The 17,469-nt window shown below is 41.9% G+C and overlaps 1 protein-coding gene across 3 annotated transcripts in view; it reads left to right on the top strand.

Annotated features, from left to right (window-relative positions):
- Positions 1-17,469, top strand: part of SHF (Src homology 2 domain containing F) — a 300,197-nt gene that overhangs the window by 71,697 nt on the left and 211,031 nt on the right. The gene's annotated exons all lie outside the window — the stretch shown is intronic.

The following is a 17,469-nucleotide window of genomic DNA, read 5'->3' as shown; positions in this document are numbered from 1 at the left end:
TCGGGCAATAGTTTCGCTAACCGGTCCGCTAATATTTTGGTAAGTAATTTAACATCCTGATTAATAAGTGATATTGGACGATAGGAGCCAGGATCTAGCGGATCCTTGCCCGGCTTGGGGAGAACCTTAATGAAGGCTAGTTTAGCTCCCGCCGATAAGTTTCCACCAGACAAGACACCATTAAAGTAAGCTGTCAGGGCAGGAGTGACCTGATCAACTAGGGGTTTATAAAATTCCCCCGGATAACCGTCCGGTCCCGGGGCCTTCCCATTGGCTAGAGATCTGATAGCCCCCCTAACCTCTTCTACTGTGATGGCTATGTTCAGCTCTAGTCGTTGGTCCTCAGACAACTTTGGGAGACTTACTTTGTCCAAAAAGTCCCGGCCCTCTGTACCTGCGTCAGGTGGAGCGGAGTACAAGTCCGCATAGTAAGCACCCAATAGAGCACTTACAGCCTTCGGGTCTCTACTAATTTGGCCCTGGGTGTCCTTCAGAGCAAGCACATGCGCAGATGAATGTGGACCCTTCGCTAGTCTAGCCAGCAAGCGACCTGCCTTGTTTCCCTGTTTAAACAGCTCGCTGTCCGGGCTTGATGGGAGTTGTAGTTTTGAAACCTCTGGAGGTCCGCAGGTTTAAGACCACTGCGGCCTTCGACATCATCCAGCCCCCTCTCACCCCCTTTAGTTCTGTACAGTACTCGCCTCCGCTCGGCGCTGGTCCGGTGCTGCAGGACTGTCCGGTGAGGAGGTCGTCCGGTGGGATAGTGGTTCCGGGCTGCTATCTTCACCGGGGGCGCCTCTTCAACGGGCAATCTGATGTATTGAGCCTAACCCTGATCTTCTTTCTGGTCCAGGGCCCAATACATCACATTGCTGCTCATCCTATCACTGGCCAAGGTGGGACATCATTGTTGCTGGTGATTAGCTGAGCTACAGTGTTATGTGGACAACAATAACCAGGAAGAAGTACCCCTTTAATGAAAAATAAGGGTCCACCAAAACACTTTTTCTATAATTCCCTAACCCTTAAAATAGAACTCAAATTAAAATCCAAAGTAAGAAAAAGAAAGGGCATTGTAAACATAAAAGTTAATTTGTGAATGAAAATGTTAAGTGATCACTAGACTCTATAGCACATAAAGTAACAGTGTTTTACAGATGGTCCTTATGGCTTTCTTGTGGCCTTATTTGAGAATACTGGAGACACACTGTATGCATCAACAGGCTACTATCAGTAACTAGTCACTGGCTGCAGTCCAACAACAACTAAGTCTAGTGATCCCTTGTTTAAAATTCAAACACCCATGGTCCCCCCAACATATTTTACTCCATAGAGCTTCTTCAGAGACCCGGGCTAATAACCTCTGAAGGAGCTGTCCTTAAAGGGGTTATCAAGGAAAAAACTTTTTTATATATATATCAACTGGCTCCAGAAAGTTAAACAGATTTGTAAATTACTTCTATGAAAAAATCTTAATTCTTTCAGTACTTATGAGCTTCTGAAGTTAAGGTTGTTCTTTTCTGTCTAAGTGTTCTCTGATGACACGTGTCTCGGGAACCGCCCAGTTTAGAAGATGCTTGCTATGGGGATTTGCTTCTAAACTGGGCAGTTCCCGAGACACTTGTCATCAGAGAGCACTTAGACAGAAAAGAACAACCTTAACTTCAGAAGCTCATAAGTACTGAAAGGATTAGGATTTTTTAATAGAAGTAATTTACAAATCTGTTTTACTTTCTGGAGCCAGTTGATATATAAAAAAAAAAAAAGGTTTTTCCTGGATAACCCCTTTAGTTGTTGCTGGATTGCAGCCAGTGACTATTTAGTGATAGGCAGTAGAGATGAGCGAACTTACAGTAAATTCGATTCGTCACGAACTTCTCGGCTCGGCAGTTGATGACTTTCCCTGCATAAATTAGTTCAGCTTTCCGGTGCTCCGGTGGGCTGGAAAAGGTGGATACAGTCCTAGGAGACTCTTTCCTAGGACTGTATCCACCTTTTCCAGCCCACCGGAGCACCTGAAGGCTGAACTAATTTACGCAGGAAAAGTCATCAACTGCCGAGCCGAGAAGTTCGTGACGAATCGAATTTACTGTAGTTCGCTCATCTCTAATAGGCAGTAGTAGCCTGTTGATATATACAGTGTGTCTCCAGTATTATCAAATAAGGTCACAAGTAAGCCATAAGGAGCCATCTGTAAAACACTAAAACTGTATGTGCTATAGAGTCTAGTGATCCCTCAACGTTTTATTTCGTGAATCACCTTTTATATACACTTTTTTTTTCTTTTTCTTATTTTAGATTTAATAAACGTTATATTATTGATGTAATTATGGTTTTATAGAAAGGGTGTTTTGGTGGACCCCTTTGCGCTTAAAGTATGTGTATTAAAATAAAATAAAATAAAATAATGGACAAAATAGATGTATAACAACAGTTTATATATTTATATTAGATTTGAATTGAATAGCTAAATACTGTAGCTGCAGCTCTGTAAGTATAAACCATTATTCCACCTCCTTTTCCATTTAATGGAATCCTTCTTGTTTCCACATAATAACAATTCAAAACATTGTGCGGCAGTAACTTTTTGTCTTTCCACTTGTCCTTCAGAGCTTGATCACATTTAGCCAGAAGAAAATTCACATATTTTTATACCTCTTAAGCTTTGCAGGACAAAATAATTGGATCCCTAAAAGACTTTGACGTCCGCAAGGGCTCTCGAATTCCCTGAACAGGAGTCATAAAGCAGAATTATTCTCTCGTAAGGATACAGAAATAAAATGGCAGAATTAGCACAACAAAAGGTTCAGCATGAATGATATTGGCCTCTAGAGAATCATTCGGTCTAGAGTCATCCCTGAACTGCATTGGGGCTAAGGTTACATAATCCTAGGAAGACAAGTCTACATTTTACAATGCTTTAACCTGTTCAGTGTATTGTTCTCTATTTAGAGCCACACAATTTTGGGTTTGTTAAATTTACACACCAGAGGATGACATGGATCTGAACTAAAGGGCACCTACAAAAGTGATGTTCGCAATTTGGGGGAGATTTATCAAATCCTGTCCAGATGAAATATTGGTTGCCATGGGCAACTCAGCAATCAGTTTGCTTCTTTCAGCCTGTGAAAAATAAAAGAAGCAATCTGATTGGTTGCTATGGGCAACTCTGTAATTTTTTGATAAATCTCCCCAATGTGTTTTTTATTTTGGGCATTTAATTGCGCCAAAATTATCATCTAGATTTGTGTGATCTTAATGTTGTCTGTGCTGGCTTCATTTTTCTTGTTCTGCCTCCAGGGGTGTGGTTGGCAGATGCACTGGTTGATACGCTGAAAATATTACCATATTTTTTGCCGTATAAGACGCACTTTTTCGTTGGTGCGTCTTATACGGCGAATACACACCTATCGCGGCTGTCCCTGCAGCCATTCAGCGGCCGGGACCCGTTGCTAATACAGGACATCACCGATTGCGGTGATGCCCTGTGTTAACCCTTCAGACGCGGCGATCAAAGCTGACCGCCGCGTCTGAAGCGAAAGTGACACTAACCCGGCTGCACTGGGAGGGACCTTACCTGCCTCCTCGGTGTCTGCTACGTGCCAGGATCCCCTGCATGGCCGGCGTCGTCTCCATCGTCGTCATCACGTCGTCGCGCATGCCGCCCTGTCATCCAATAGGAGCGGCATGTGTAGTGACGGCATGTGTAGTGGCGGCGACGGAGAGCGAGGATACCGGGCAACAGAGATGTTCCGGAGTGACAGGGACATCCCGGGGACGCGGCAACAGCGATGGAGGGCGACATCCAGGGCAGCAGTGACGGGTCTGGAGCGGCGGGGACACATGAGAATTACCTCCTATACCAGTGGTCTTCAACCTGTTGACCTCCAGATGTTGCAAAACTACAACTCCCGGCATGCTGGGAGTTGTAGTTTTGCAACATCTGGAGGTCCGCTGGTTGAAGATCACTGTGACCTATACTTTACATTGAACTCTAGATTTTCCTCATTTAAAATTGGGTGCGTCTTATATGCAAAAATTGGGTGCGGTACTTGTGCAAAAAAAATGTTTCAGCAAATATTCGCTTGAATGTACTCCAGTGACTAGCCAGTGTAGGAATGCGTGAAAGCTTTTTACCCTTCTTAGCGCTCTACAGGGGCTTCCTGTCATTTCTGCAAATTCATAAAGTGATGTGTGCAACGCAATACATTTCCGCAGCTACTGAGAAAAACACTCGCCATCTCAGCAGGTTTCAGATTGCGTAAAAATCGTCACCAATGATAAATCCCCTCCCCTAGATGTACAGTATATGTACTAGTGTGCAAAAAATTGTGATCCACATTTTGCACAATTTGCATGAAAAAAATTACATGACTTGCGTAAGGGTTTAGACTGTTTTAGACACTTATTCAACACTGGCATGGCATTAGTAAAAGGGACTAGGTTAAGAATTAGTCAGGTTCAATAAATCTAGGGCTGTATATTTATTTTAGTACGTGTCATGCAATGTCTATTTTAAAAAGTAGTATGGGCCTGTGAGTCAATGGTAGAGAAGGATCTGGGTGTACTTGTAGATCACAGACTACAGAATAGCATGCAATGTCAGGCTGCTGCTTCCAAGGCCGGCAGGATATTGTCATGTATAAAAAGAGGCATGGACTCGAGGGACAGGGACATAATACTCCCCTTTATAAAGCATTGGTACGGCCTTACCTGGAATATGCTGTTCAGTTTTGGACACCAGTCCATAAAAGGGACACTGTGTTGCTGGAAAGGGTGCAGAGATGCGCAACTAAACTAATATGGGGCATGGAACATCTTAGCTATGAGGAGCGATTAAAGGAGTTACGATTGTTTAGTCTTGAGAAGAGACGTTTAAGGGGGGATATGATAAATGTATATAAGTATATTAATGGCCCATACAAAAAATATGGAGAAAAACTGTTCCAGGTTAACCCCCCCCCCCCCCCACAAAGGACGAGGGGGCACTCCCTCCGTCTGGAGAAGAAAAAGTTTAGTCTCAAGGGGCGACACGCCTTCTTTACCATAAGAACTGTGAACTTATGGAACAGTCTACCTCAGGAACTGGTCACAGCAGGAAAAATATACAGCTTTAAAACAGGATTAGATACATTCCTGGAACAAAATAACATTAATGCTTATGAAGAAATATAAAATCCCATCCCTTCCCCCAATATCGCGCCACACCCCTACCCTTCAATTCCCTGGTTGAACTTGATGGACATAGGTCTTTTTTCGACCGTACTAACTATGTAACTATATGCCCAGAAGAAAGGAGCTGTGGTAGTAGAAACTATCCAAAACTCCTAAGGGACCAGCATTGGGACCAGAAGAGAGAGAGATCTGAATCTGACATAGATGTGAATCAAATCTGACTATAATATGCTGCATTACAAGACCAAGCAGGAGGCTCCATGTCTTATGTAGATGGCAAAAGACCCAGTGTGATGTGATTCTGTGGAGCTGGATCTCACACCATGTCCTAATGCATAGGTATGACCTAGTGTTTATATGACTTTCTGGGAAGGGATCTGAACAGCATCAAAATTAATAGTGATACCAGTAGATAGAGGAAACAGTAGGAGCTCAGCCTTCCCTCCCTGCAGAATGACACATGGGACAAATTTGTAAGCATTCTCTATGAACTCTCTGTAACCTATGAAGAATAGGGTGTGAAGATGTTCTCTGAGCCGATCACTAAATGTTGTTATAAAAAAGCTCAGGTAAAATTATCATTGTAGGTGAAAATCAAGATATTTTTACAGTTGTTTGCCTGTTTGCTGTTGCATGTATGTCATAAGTACTTGCACCAAATTTATATTAAAAAAAAAAAGTGCACATACTACATACATGGCTAAAATGTAGTCCAAGCTGGGGAGAGATAGAGAAAAATTTAGGACAATTTAGAATCATCACATCTGATAAATTAGCTGCCATTGCAAAAGTCAAAACTAAATTTTCTTCATCCTAAGAATACAAGACTACAAGATTTGCGACAAATGTACACTCAAAAAGGTTACAACTACCATTGGGAAACATTTATGCCCTAGTCTGTGGATAGGGGATAAGTGTCTGATGATGGGGGTGTCCGGTCATTGGGGCCCCCTTGCAATTTCGCAAAAGGAGACCCAACTCTCCCGCAGCAATGGAGCATTAGTTGTTTGTCTCACTTGTGTAGCCCTAACCCACACCAGCAATCTTAAATGGGAACTGTCCTATCAGACATGAGAGAGCATAGAGGAGTACTATCAGACAGGAGAGAGAGCACTGAGGAGTACTATCAGACAGGAGAGAGCACAGAGAATTCCTATCAGACAGGAGAGTGCACAGAGGAGTACTATCAGACAGGAGAGTGCACAGAGGAGTACTATCAGACAGGAGAGAGCACAGAGGAGTGCTATCAGACAGGAGAGTGCACAGAGGAGTGCTATCAGACAGGAGAGTGCACAGAGGAGTGCTATCAGACAGGAGAGAGCACAGAGGAGTACTATCAGACAGGAGAGTGCACAGAGGAGTGCTATCAGACAGGAGAGTGCACAGAGGAGTAATATCAGACAGGAGAGTGCACAGAGGAGTGCTATCAGACAGGAGAGTGCACAGAGGTATGCTATCAGACAGGAGAGAACACAGATGAGTACTATCAGACAGGAGAGAGCATAGAGGAGTACTATCAGACAGGAGAGAGCACAGAGGAGTGCTAGCCCACTCTCACTTACTGGACTTTGTCCATGCCTGTGCTTCAGCCATGATTTTAGAAGCCATCATTTCTATAACAAGGAAATTCAATTTTCTTAAGTATATTTGAAAAGTTAATGTTTTGCCAAGATGTACAGCATATAAAAAGCTTTTGAATCTGACACTGCCCATTTAAGGCTACTTCCTACAATATCCTTTTGCAACGCTTCTTTCAAACAGTCAGCCACTGACCTCTACCCTCACCCCATCAGCACACTTCTCCAGGCCTACTCTACTCATGTAGGTTACCTTGCACAATCTTCCTTTCTGTTTCCAAAATTACCCCCCTACATTACCTTTCCCCTTCATACCTGCATTGGAGTGCAGCACCTGCAATGTACACCAGTGTGTCAGCATTGGATACTATACTACCTAGTCCCATGATGATTGTGACATTAGCTTCTGCAAGCTGGCACCCATAAAATATTGTTTCCTAGTGCCCAGTATGGCAGACTGTTGCACACTGTGTAACACCCTTGACAGTGACATTGAGAAACTAAGAGGTGCACAGTAAAAATGGGAGTACAGCACAACATTGCACACAATATGATTTTGTTATTATTATATGCAATAGTAATAACAAAAGTGCCATATTTCCAGTATTTATGTTGGGGAGGAAAATTGGGTTTGCTTCCCTCCCTTACATATGATCTCGTTTAAACATTGTTGTTTTTTGTTTGGAGTCCAAGCTTGTCATCTGTTCTTCTTTGTTCTCATGATGACTATACAATCTATTATAATCTACTATCTGGTCTGGGGTGTTTTTGTTATTTAATTTTTTTTTTTTTAACCAACATTTTATATTACATGGCATATCTGATTATAACGTCTAGAAAATTATGTTGACCATAGATATTTGATCCATTCAAAATGTCCTATTTTTGAGAAAAATTTGGCTATAAAAAAATAAATAAATATATATATATATATTATTATCCATTGAAAAATGTTAATGGTTTGTCCTTCCAAATCGTTACATGTCTTTACCAGGGCTTCCCCCTAGTCTTGGCTTGTATACTAGTTAATCTACAGGCAATTTGTATACTAGTTAATCTATAGGCAATTTGTAAAACATACTGATAGGTTTAGATTGTAAGTCCCAATAGGGCCAGGGGCCAGTTTGAGAATTTGAGTGTACAGTGCTGCAGAATTTGTGTGCGCTATATTATTATTATTATAATATCAATATAATATAAATTAAGATTACTGGATCTATGGGTCGCTCCGCTACCAGTTTATTCTGTTAGTTCATGTAATGCCTAAAATCTGTCCTCCATAATGCTTAAAGGGTTACTTTTTGTTGAAGTCATTTTCATTTAAATAGAAGTCTCCTTTAAGAAGATAACGGATACACAATTAGATCCAGGGGTTTTATTTTTCTCCTGTCCCCTGGGTAAATATGTCAACTTGCTGACGTGTAGGAAGTCTTGCAGATTTTTAGCAGTTAAAGGTTTAATAGACTTCAACGAAATCCCAGACCTTTATTAAAATGTCATTTTAGTGCCACCAGTTTTGCGTTTTTGAAGGCTGACATGTCTGCTTGCGAAGTGACAGTTCTTTTGTTTCGTACCTTTTACAAAATGAATGTTCTCTCTTAGCTGTCTGGCAGTAATGCAGCGGCAGTACAAGAACAACAAACCATTTCCATCCTAAATAGGTGAACCTACACTTAAAGGGTTATTCCAGGAAACAACTTTATATATCTATCTATCAACTGTCTCCAAAAAGTTAAACAGATTTGTAAATTACTACTATAAAAAAATCTTAATCCTTCCAATAATTATCAGCTGCTGAAGTTGAGTTGTTCTTTTCTGTCTGGCAACATTGCTCTCTGCTGACATATCTGCTTGTCTTGGGAACTGCACAGAGTAGAAGAGGTTTGCTATGGGGATTTGTTTTTGTCCTGGATAACCCCTTTAAATCCAAGATCTTAAGTAGTGGTTCCCAACAGCTGTCCGGGCATGCTGGGAGTTGTAGTTTTGCAATAGCTGGAGGAACGCTGGTTAAGAAACACTCATCTTAAAGCCTTAAGTAGTCTTCAAGCTAAACATATGTATTCATAGATGTATATTGTTTTATATGTCCCTGGCATAACTGCAATGAGCTAGGTTACCATTCTGCTTTTTTTTTTTTATGTTAAAGGGGTATTCCGGGCAAAAACATTTTATCCCCTATCAAAAGGATAGGGGATAAGTTGTCTGATCGCGGGGGGCCCCGCTGCTGAGACCCCCGCGATCTCCCTGCAGCACCCGCATTCTATGAATAGAGGGGGCGTGGCGTAACGTCACGTCCCCAGTGCCGGAAACACGGAGGTTTCCGAAACTGGAGATTCAGCACCTGCATAGAATGCAGGTGCTGCAGGGAGATCAAGGGGGGTCTCGGCAGCGGGCCCCCCGGTGCCGAGACATCTTATCCCCTATAAAATGTTTTTGCCCGGAATACCCCTTTAAGGTGTGTATGTGTGTATGTATATATATATATATATATATATATATATATATATATAAACTTTGAAGCAAAATCCTAGTGAAAATGGTAAATAAGTGGTGACAGCCACAGTTAGGTTATATGTGGCACATAGAACATCAACACTGCTACCTAGGGCTAAACATTGACCACCTATTGTACATACAATATACAGCAAAAATTGTGTAATACATTTTGGCCAGAACAACATGTTAAATGTTTCTTGGTCAAAAAGTAATAACTTTTATTTGCTACAAAATATTTTCAAGTGCATCGGTCATTTGTAAAAACCTTTTACATAATGTAACATAATGTAGATAATAACATTATTATCTGTTAGATACATTGGTTACATTTTTATTTATATTTTTGGGTGAATAAATGCTGTCTTGTTCCTGCAGCTATTGCCTGTGTGGTAGGGACAAGCAGGGTTCTCTGCAGGCTCCTGGCTTGTCAGTCATCCTGCTGTGTGAGCCGGTAGTGTGTCAAAGAGCTTCCTCAGTGCGCAGAGCCCTGCTCGTCTTGTCCTCAGTGTGCAGTGCCCTGCTTGTCTTGTCCTCAGTGCGCAGTGCCCTGCTTGTCTTGTCCTCAGTGCGCAGTGCCCTGCTCGTCTTGTCCTCAGTGCGCAGTGCCCTGCTTGTCTTGTCCTCAGTGCACAGTGCCCTACTTGTCTTGTCCTCAGTGCGCAGTGCCCTGCTTGTCTTGTACTCAGTGCGCAGTGCCCTGCTTGTCCTGTCCTCAGTGCGCAGTGCCCTGCTTGTCCTGTCCTCAGTGCGCAGTGCCCTGCTTGTCCTGTCCTCAGTGCACAGTGCCCTGCTTGTCTTGTGCACAGTGCCCTGCTTGTCTTGTCCTCAGTGCGCCGTGCCCTGATTGTCTTGTCCTCAGTGCGCCGTGCCCTGCTTGTCTTGCCCTCAGTGCGCAGTGTCCTGTTTGTCTTGTCCTCAGTGCGCAGTGCCCTGCTTGTCTTGTCCTCAGTGCGCAGTGCCCTGCTTGTCCTGTCCTCAGTGCGCAGTGCCCTGCTTGTCTTGTCCTCAGTGCGCAGTGCCCTGCTTGTCCTGTCCTCAGTGCGCAGTGCCCTGCTTGTCTTGTCCTCAGTGTGCCGTGCCCTGCTTGTCTTGTCCTCAGTGCGCAGTGTCCTATTTGTCTTGTCCTCAGTGCGCAGTGCCCTGCTTGTCTTGTCCTCAGAGTGCAGTGCCCTACTTGTCTTGTCCTCAGAGCGCAGTGCCCTACTTGTCTTGTCCTCAGAGCGCAGTGCCCTACTTGTCTTGTCCTTAGAGCGCAGTGCCCTGCTTGTCTTGTCCTCAGTGCGCAGTGCCCTGCTTGTCTTGTCCTCAGTGCGCATTGTCCTCAGTGCGCAGTGCCCTGCTTGTCTTGTCCTCAGTACGAAGAGCCCTGTTTGTCTTGTCCTCAGTGCGCATTGTCCTCAGTGTGCAGTGTCCTGTTTGTCTTGTCCTCAGTGCGCAGTGCCCTGCTTGTCTTGTCCTCAGTGCGCAGTGCCCTGCTTGTCTTGTCCTCAGTGCGCAGTGCCCTGCTTGTCTTGTCCTCAGTGCGCAGAGCCCTATTTGTCTTGTACTCAGTGCGCAGAGCCCTATTTGTCTTGTACTCAGTGCGCAGTGCCCTGTTTGTCTTGTGCGCAGTGCCCTGCTTGTCTTGTCCTCAGTGCGCAGTGCCCTTTGTTGGGATATAAAACATCCCCCCCAAAAAAAATAAAAAATAAAAAATAAAGCATTTCTTGCCATGTAGTTCAATGGTAAAACAGGTTTGTGCACACACACAGTTTGATTTTATCACAGTGATTGTTACGGTCATAAAATTAAGTGCAAGGCCTTTTTTTTTTGGGGGGGGGGGGGGGGGCAACTTTATGCCAATACATTCATATTTTGGAATGCATTTATTGCAATAAAAATTACTCCTTTTTTAAAAGGCATTTTACGTCTATATCTTTTGCTGTAGGCTAAAACATAACTAAAAAAGTTCCTGCTATTTGTGATACAAGAAGCTGCTACTTGGAATTGTTGTAGCTCTGGGGATCTGTTCATCTGTACCCAGTGGGTGGTATCTGTGTTGGACGAATGTATTTCTTAGTGATAGCAGGTGTTTTTTGTTTCATTTTATTTCCCCTGAAATAACCTGAATGTATTGCAGAGCATGGCTGTAGATAATGGACCTCTTTCATTCAGGACACATAACGTAGTCCATCATCCACAGCCAAGCTGTGTGATACATTTGGATTACTTCAGGCAGTGAAGATTGATAGTAAACAACACATGTTACCGATTATTATTGCTATGACTTATCTTAATGATGTATCACCCCATATACAGATGTCTTAGTGAAACATGTGCTATGGGTCATTCATTTGTAAATTTGCCAGATGAAGTGCACTCTGTATTCCGAAATCTTTCTGGTTAGCAAAAATGCAACAAAATCAGCCCAAAAAAAAAACCCCAAAACAAAATGTTGTGTATGGAGGCCTTTTTTTTTTTTTTTACTTCAGATTATAATGTAACATCTTAATGCAGCATTTGCGGCAAATCTTCTCCGAAATGCGTTACCATCAATAGAGAGGCCACATGTTCAAGGGGTCCTAGAACAGATTGATTCAGACAACACTTGCTGTGCATGGAATGTTAGCCTGGAAATTCTCCAGGTAGTTATTCCATAGTGTGAATGGGCCTTTAAATTGACAGCAGAAGAGACAGCATTTATGCAACATTGTTGGCCTCTGCTGGAAAGCACTTTTACAAAATAGGCTTTCAGTGTTTTATGGTTTCCCGCTCTACTGACCTAATTTCCCAGGGCTACTTTTAGGCTGGGCTCACGCATAGTATTTGGTCTTCATTTTGATAACGTTTTTTTTAGCCAAAGTGGGCGCAACATACGTTACCTTGCTCCTCGCCGTCTGGTCAGTTCTCCAAAGCTCCAGTCAGCCATGGCAGGCTGGAGCAATAGAGCACTGATAACACTGATCAATGCTATTTATGGAGCAGTGATCTAAAGATTGCATGTTACTAACGTTACTAAAATAAAGACAACAAAAAGTGTAAAAAAATAAAAAATAGATAAAGTAATATGCATGAACCCTTCCCAAATAAGTTTTAATCACCGACTTCCAAATAAAAAAATGTAATAAAAACAAACAAAACCTAAACATGTGTTGTATCGCCATGTGGGTAAATGTCCGAACTAATAAAATACACCTGTTGTTAACAAAAACTTTTTGTATAATCTATACATAGGTAAAAAAAAATGTGTATATTTTTGGGTGAAAAAATGCTGCCCCTGCAGCTATTGCCTGTGTTTCTCTATGCGGAGTCCAAATACAGGAAGTAAGGGCAGGACAAGCAGGACTCTGTGTAGGTTCCTGGCTTGTCAATCATCCTGCTGTGTTAGCCAGGGGCTTGTCATAGAGCCTTTGTGTACAGAGCCCCACTTGTCCTCAATGCACAGAGCCCTGCTTGCCCTCGGTGCACAGAGAGCCCTGCTTGTCCTCACTCCACAGAGCCCTGCTTGTCCTCAGTACACAGAGAGCCCTGCTTGTCCTCACTCCACAGAGCCCTGCTTGTCCTCAGTACACAGAGAGCCCTGCTTGCCCTCGGTGCCCAGAGAGCCCTGCTTGCCCTCGGTGCCCAGAGAGCCCTGCTTGTCCTCACTCCACAGAGCCCTGCTTGTCCTCAGTACACAGAGAGCCCTGCTTGTCCTCACTCCACAGAGCCCTGCTTGTCCTCACTCCACAGAGCCCTGCTTGCCCTCGGTGCCCAGAGAGCCCTGCTTGCCCTCGGTGCCCAGAGAGCCCTGCTTGCCCTCGGTGCCCAGAGAGCCCTGCTTGCCCTCGGTGCCCAGAGAGCCCTGTTTGCCCTCAATGCCCAGAGAGCCCTGTTTGCCCTCGGTGCCCAGAGAGCCCTGCTTGCCCTCGGTGCACAGAGAGCCCTGCTTGTCCACCTACACTTTCTGTATTTGGTCTCCTCACAGAGACACACAATCAATAGCTACAGGGACATAATGTAGATAATACCATTATATGTATATTTGTAATATACATAGGTTACACATTTTTTTTATATTTTTGAGTGAAAAAATGCTGTCCCTGCAGCAATTGCCTGTGTTTCTCTATGAGGAGTCCAAATACAGAGACACACAGTCAATAGCTACAGAGACAAAAATATACAATTTTTTTTTAACCAATGTAGATTACAAATATACATATAATGGTATTACCTACATGATATAAAAAGTTTTTGTTCACGACAGGTACATTTTAATTAATTAATTAAAAGTGAAACGAATTATTTTTAGGGCAAAATTGAAGAAAAAATAATAGAAATAAAAAAAATTTCACTGTACATTTGGAGTTACAATGAGTGATGTCATTACAAAGTACAATTGGCGATACAAAAAACAAGCCCTCATATGGGTCTGTAGGTCGAAAAATAGGAGTTATGTCTATTAGAAGGCGAGGAGGAAAAAACGAAACCTCAAGAAAAAAAAAAAAGGCTAAGCCCTGAATAGCTTAAACAGGAGACATGTATGGTATTAGAATTACACTTATTTTCATTAACATTTCATTGTATATGTGGATTGGCACTGCATACAAGAGCCTTCCCCCACTGACATTGTATTTATGATAGATTATATGGTGCAAGGTAGATATTTGCATTGTGTATTTTTCTTGTAAACTTATTAAATTCGGTAGGGATGCCTTTGGGATGAACTCTCTCCTGTATTCCACTCCCCTACCTCTGATTATGGTTCATGCTTTAGAACAAATGTTCTATATATTGGCACTATTCTGCGTTTCTAACCAACCTTGTCTCTCATGTCTCATGCCTCTATTTTATTAGCTTTTTGTCATGCAAGTCCTTGAAAGATGATTTTGGTAGAAAAGCTTGACATTTAAAGTTAATTACCGTTCTGTGATTGCTAAGTGTTGAACCTGTTTAATATTAGTTTTTCTGGCTTCTCTGAGCTCATTGAAGAACGACAGTGGCTTGTGTCACCGACCCTTCATTCTATTGCTCTATGCCTCAGTGATCAATTAGGAGTGTATGCTATCACTGCTCACAGCTGCATAAAACCGTTTTACTAAATAACAAAAGGCAATAGAAACCGTTTAGATAGCCGCTGAATGTATTTGTGTGAATTCTACTACAAATCAATCGGTTGCCGTTTTGTGTTTTTCATTTAACCTGCTCTTCAGTATTGCGATGTCAGAGGCACAATGATAAGCTAAACATGCTTTGCATATCTGAGATTTCCCACACGCCACTCTATCCCTCCTGATAAACAGACCTATACTTTACATGTAAGAGCATTTGTTTGTTTTGCCACTTGTGCCTCCCATAAGCTCATAAATTCAACATGTTTTTATTGTTGCAGATTTTTCAAATTTTTCTGTAATTTGGGTTGACATACAGAGCATTTAATATGTCTTAAGACCCTTTCATTTTTAGTCTTGTGCTAAAAAAAAAAAAAAAAAAAAAAAATTCTCCCATCAGTCTGTACTCTGTATCCCATAAGACATAGTACAAACACAATTAAATTTTTTTTGCAAATTTAGGGGATAAGATGTCTGCTGCACCTGATGTTCGATTGGAGCGTCGGGTGCAGCGCCTGAGGCTCGTAACGTCACGCCCATGCCCTCTCAATGCAAGTCTATGGGGCATTGAGGGGGCATGGTCGTGACGTCATGAGTGGGGCGTGACCGTGGTGTCACGAGCCTTCGCCCCACAGTGGCAGTAATCCAGCACAGAGTGAAGTTCACTCTGTGCACCGGATGTCTGGGGTGCCGCAGCCGAGATTGCGGGGGTCCCTCAGCTTGTTAGCTGAGCTGTGTTTGGTTGCTGTGGGGAAATCGCTCCATTTATATTCTCACACACTTTGATAAATCTGGGCCAATGTCTCTGTCCAACTCTCCTCATAAAACTGCCCATGTATTGGTCTCAGCTCCATTCTCTAGAATGTGCTGTGAGACACAGTGGCCCTCATTTACAAAGAGTGTAGGGTTTTTGTTTTTTTTGTCCTCTGTTTTTTCTGTCTGTTATTTACTAAGATGTTGCACAGTGTCCCTTTTTATTTATTTTTTTATTTTTTTTATTTTTTTTGGCGCACGCATATTTTTTTTTTTTTATCCCCAACAAAAAGGACAAAAAAAATGCAGGAAAAAGAACAGTTTAAAGAGACACCACCCCAACAACCAGCAATGCAAAAGCATGGATATTCCAAAGCATTTGCCAAATTCCTGAGACAACATTTTCAACAATATTTACAGAATTTTGGAATACTATTTGAGCATGCATTTGTACAAAGAGGTTGCGAGCCATAGCAACAACATTCTACAGACCAGGTGGAAGAAAAGGCTGAAAGTGGATTATGTTGGCAATTCTATGAATAACGTTGTGCAATTCCTATTTAATAAACCACAGATAATTTTAGAAAGTACTACCATGAAACAATGCAATCATCAAAGACGAACATCAAAGCATCCGGTGCGTCCGATCGGCGATTGATTGCTCCAAGCCTGAAATTCAGGCTTGAGCAATCGACAGCCGATAACACTGATCATTGCCGTGTTAATGCACTGCAAAAAAAGTGGGAAAAAACCCTTCCCTAAAAAAAAAAGAATCACCCCCTTTTTCCCATTTAAAAAAAAACAACTGTGTAAATAAAATTAAAAATAAACATGTGGTATTGCCGTGTGCGGAAATGTCCTAACTATAAAAATATATAGTTAATTAAACTGCATGGTCTATGGCGTATGCGCAACAAAATTCCAAAGTCAAAATTTGCATATTTTTGGTCACTTTTAAATCATGAAAAAATGAATAAAAAGCAATCAAAAAGTCCAATCATTACAAAAATGGTACCGCTAAAAACTTCAGATCATGTCGCAAAATATGAGCTTTCATACTGCCCCATACGCAGAAAAATAAAAAAGATATAGGGGTCAAAAAAATGACCATTTTAAATGTATTCATTTTTGTGCATGTAGTTATGATTTTTTCGAGAAGTACGACAAAATCAAACCTATATAAGTAGGGTATCATTTTAATCTTGACCTACAGAATAAAGAACAGGGATTATTTTTACCGTTAAATACACTGCGTAGAAACGGAAGCCGCCAAAATTTACAAAATGGCATTTTTTCTTCAATTTTGTCGCACAATGATTTTTTTTTTCCGTTTTGCAGTGGATTTTTTGGTAAAATGACTATTGTCACTGCAAAGTAGAATTGGTGGCGGAAAAAATAAATAATTTTAGGTGCAAAATTGAAAGGGTTATGATTTTTAAAAGGTAATGAGGAAAAAACTTAAGTGCAAAAACGGAAAAACCCGGAGTCCCTAAGCGGTTAAAATACACATTTAGTGAAAATGTCTTCACACTTGGTTGCACAGTTTTGTCCATATATACTATTAAGTCAGGAAGATATGTCAGGATGAAAGACGAGTTAAGTGAACGAGTCTTTTTAATTTGGGTTTTGGGAAAATGTCAGGTTATGCCCATTTTTTGAGAAGCCACGCCCCTTAGTAGGGTTTCCTAAAACTCTCCGAGTGATTTCTGACATTGTTGTTTTTTCTTTAGACGCACGATGTCGCAGACATTGTCGCACTGGCATGCACCAAAATCTGCAAAACATGTCTGCAAAACATGATAAAAAATGTCAGGTTGGGCTTAGTAAATGAGGGCCAGTGAGTATGGTTGCACAACCTAGAGGAGCTGGAATACCTGTGTAACCTGAATGGGCTGAAGGTACAACCAAAGGCTGCCAGTAGTAACCTAGAAGAATCAGGAAGGAAAAGGAGAAAGTAATAGTCTGTGGTCACCAGTATTTTTTCATTTCTGAGTGCAGTTTGGCTGTTGCCTATCCTGTGCACTTGTTTTCACTTTAATGTGCATCAAAGCAGGTGAAATCGATTTACAATAGCTTAGGGTGTGTTCACAATTTCCAGGATTTTAATTGCAATTTTTAGAAGGAGACGTCCTAGTCTTTCCTTATTAAGTGTCTTCAATTTATGATCTGTGATCAGGGCTGGTTTAAGCATTTTTGCCACCCTAGGCAAAAGCTAATTTTGCTGCCCCATTGACTCTGCCCATTTGCTTCATCCTTTGACAAGTCTCACCTTACTACTGGGGTGACACACTGTAACAAACCTCCTCCTTATGTCATTACCTTACTACTGGGGTGACACACTGTAACAAACCTCCTCCTTATGTCATTACCTTACTACTGGGGTGACACACTGTAACAAA

The sequence above is a fragment of the Hyla sarda genome, chromosome 4, assembly GCF_029499605.1.
Source record: "Hyla sarda isolate aHylSar1 chromosome 4, aHylSar1.hap1, whole genome shotgun sequence".
NCBI lineage: Eukaryota > Metazoa > Chordata > Amphibia > Anura > Hylidae > Hyla > Hyla sarda.
The sequence above is the reverse complement of the archived record's forward strand: the minus strand, read 5'-3'. Positions and strand labels throughout refer to the sequence as shown.